Raw genomic sequence first — 3,754 nt, 5'->3', positions numbered from 1 at the left:
AAAACAAAGACAGACTAGGAAGAAAGAGTGACAAACTACTTCGGAATCGCTAGTCACTGAAAACTCTATGCATAGCAGAGAAACATTGTCAGATATAGGTCTCTCCTAATAAGATGTGCAAATTACATAGAATGGGATTTGATCATCTTCTTTCCTAAGTAGAATTCTGGCTATTCTTCCTCAAAGACAGATTAGTCTACTGTTTTAGCAATACATGGTATATTCAAAGTCTTTGCCAACATTATAATCCAAGCGTATCAATGATTCTTGATTTTTTTTAAATTATTAACCATCTTTTGCAAGTATAAGATGAGATTGAAAATACCATAGCTTGGGTTAGGTGCACCAGCCCTCAAGATAAAAATTTTTTTTAAACTTAAAAAAAAATTGCAACAGATATACCCAATCCAATACATAACCTAATACCTTTGCATATGCAATAAAACACAGGTAAACATACTTATTGTTGTTAGGTGCCATCGAATTGGTACCAACTCATAGTGATCCTATGTACAACAGAACAAAACACTGCCCTGTCCTGGGCCAACCTTAGAATTGTTGCCACACTTGAGCCCATTGATGCTGCCACTTTTCCAATTCATCTTGCTGGGGTCTTTTGTCTCTGACCCTCCACCTTACCAAACATGATATCCTTCTCCAGTGACTGGCCCCTCCTGACAATATATCTGAAGTATAAGAGACAAAGGCTGGCCATCCTGGACTCCAAGGAGCACTCTGGCTGCACTTCTTCCAACACAGATCTGTTGGTTCTTTTAGTAGCCCATGGTATTTTCAATATTCTACTCCAACACCATAACTCAAGTGCATCAGTTCTTCCATGGTCTTCCTTAATCATGGTCCAGCTTTCACATACATATGAGATCACTGAAAATACCATGGCCTGGGTCAAGTGCACCTGAGTTCTCAAGCTGTCATCTTTGCTCTTCAACACTTTTAAAAACATACATATAGTATTATCTATTTAACCAGGATGCTCCTTAGAAACTAGGATAATGATACTTCATTTCTCATACTTAGGACATATTATCAGGAGGGACCAGTCTCTGGAGGACAGTATGCTTGGTAAAGTGAAGGGTCAATGAGATGAATTGGCTCAGAGGCAACAGAAATGGGCTCAAGCATAGTAATGATTGTGAGGATATCACAGGACTAGACAGTGTTTTGTTCTGTCATGCATAGCATAGCTGTGAGTTGGAACTGACTGGACAGCACCTAATAACAGTAAGCATCCTCTTATTTTTCTTGAATGACTACTTTTGATCTCTGTAAAAGTACATGAGCACAATGAAGTTTTCTGGAATTCCCAAGCTTCATAATGCTATCTATATTGTGTTATGTTCTACACAATTTAATACCTTTGTATACTCAATAAAAAACAGGTAAACATATGGTATTTATTATATACTTAAGGCCAAGATTTGTCAGAATTCAGCAATGATATACCTAAATCCTCTTTGAATCCAGCTTGAATATTGTGGCTTTCCCTGTCAGTGTACTGCTGCAGTCATTTAAAAAAAAAACAAAACAAAAAAACCTTTTTTTTGCATGTGAATTGAGTGTAAGTTTACAGAGCAGATCATCAGTTTTACATTTAACAAATCATACTCTTTGATTCATTTCAATGATTGTGATCTCCTCTATGTAGCAACAATTAATCCACTTTTTCTCTATGGTTCATTACACCCTTCTTCCCAACATTTTTTAACTTTGTCCTCAGGTAAATATTGCCTGTTTGATCTTGAACAGTTAACCATTTTATCTATACCACTTGGTTGATAATTGGGCCATGGTGGTGAGTTCCATTCTCAACCTGAAGGGTGATTGATAGTCTTAGTCTCAGTTTCCTCCAATCTCTGTCTCAACAGTAAGCCTTCTTTTTCTTTTTTCTTTCTTTTTTTATAATTTTGACTTTTGCTCCATACTGTCTCATACTCTATCTGCGACCTTCCAATGTGATCCATTTTAGCATTGTAGGCAGTAGTAGCCAGACACCATTTAGTTCTTCTGGTCTTAGAGTCATAGAAACTGATGGTCATGAGGTACATTAATCCATGAGACCAATTGAATTCAAGCATCTTCAATTTTCATCATTCTTTTTTTTCTTCCATTCATGGAGAGACCAATGGTTTAACTATTTTTGTATTATTTTGAGAAAAAAATTTACTTGTGTGTGATATTAGTAATAAAGTTTGATAGTTTGCATGGTCTTTAAAATCACATTTCTGTGGAATGCATGCAAATATAGATCTCTTTCAGTTGACTGGCCAGGGAATTGTCTTACAAATATTCTTTGCACAGTTGAATGAGCACTTACAATGGTGCATTTTTTTGTTGGAATATCTAAGTCAGTATTCTGTCAAGTCATGGAACCTTGCTTTTCACCAGTGATTTCAGTGCAACTTAAACTTCTTTTTATCTTCAACATTTATATCAGTGCTTTGAATACCATCTAATAAATATTCATACAAAATCTGTAGATAATTTCAATAAATATGACTAAATGATTTCATGTAATTTTAAACATTTTGTAATCTAATCATAATTTTTCATTGACAGAGTGAAAGACATATCAACCTGTCCTCAAAAATACACACAGATGTATTTGTGAGTACATGTGTTGTGTAGTCTATAGACTCAGAATGTTTGATACAGTATTTGCTCCGTAAACAGAAACTATACTTGCAGTTATATATCAATACATATAGGATTGAGTTACTTCTCAATATCTAAAATACCATTCAAAATAATAATAATAATATTGGTTTCATACTATTGTTCTTAGTTGCCATTGAGTTAGTTCCAACTCACAGCTACCATATGCACAATAGAACATACTACTGCCAAATCCTATGCCATGTTCACAATTGTTATGTTTGAGCTTGTTGTTTCTGTTACTCACTGAGGTTCTTCCTCGTTTTAGGCAGCCCCTCCACTTTACCAAGCATGATGTCATTCTACAAAGACTGGTCCCTCTTCGTAACATGTCCAAAATACTTAGTTGAAGTCTAGGCATCCTCACTACTAAGGAGCATTTCTGATGTATTTTTTCCAAGAGAGATTTGTTTGTTATGTCAGTCCATTGTATTTTAAAGATTCTTTGCCAACAGTGTAACTGAAATGCATCAATTATTCTCTTCTACAGTCTTCTATATTCATTTTCCAACTTTCACATGCATATGAGGCTATTTAAAATACAATGACAGAGAACAAACAAGATGGCAGATACCATAGAAGTGCAGTGAGGAGCTCCATCAGCAACAACATAGAATACCAGACCAAACAGGCTCAGAAGATGGTGTGAGAACTCTGAACCACCTATAAAGGAATAGTTAGAAAGTCCGGAAGGCTTACAGCTAGAAGAATTGTAGCAGAAGCAAGAAATCCATTGTTTTCTAATTCAAGACACTCAGCTGCAACCAGAGCTACCATCTTGAGGGAGACCAAGAGGGGGAAGGATCAGAGCAGCCATGGATGCCTGAATGGCAGAGAAAAATGTGTGATCACTCTTTACTTTTGTATCTGTTCATTGGTCTCTTGCTGTCTGCACACTTCCATTCTGGTGACTAGAGTGGGTGCTTGAGTGAGTGGACACCCCACCCTCGGCAGGTTTTACTATGCATGCACTTAAAACCAAACAGCAGTGCAAAACTGCCACAGCCGGCCCAGAACTTTTTATCACTAGCAAAAAGGCCTGAACAGGGATTATGGAGTTGGACAGGCAGACTAAAAAGGA

Source organism: Chrysochloris asiatica, unplaced genomic scaffold (genome assembly GCF_000296735.1).
Source record: "Chrysochloris asiatica unplaced genomic scaffold, ChrAsi1.0 scaffold00217, whole genome shotgun sequence".
Classification (NCBI taxonomy): Eukaryota; Metazoa; Chordata; class Mammalia; order Afrosoricida; family Chrysochloridae; genus Chrysochloris; species Chrysochloris asiatica.
This window is presented reverse-complemented; position numbering follows the sequence as displayed.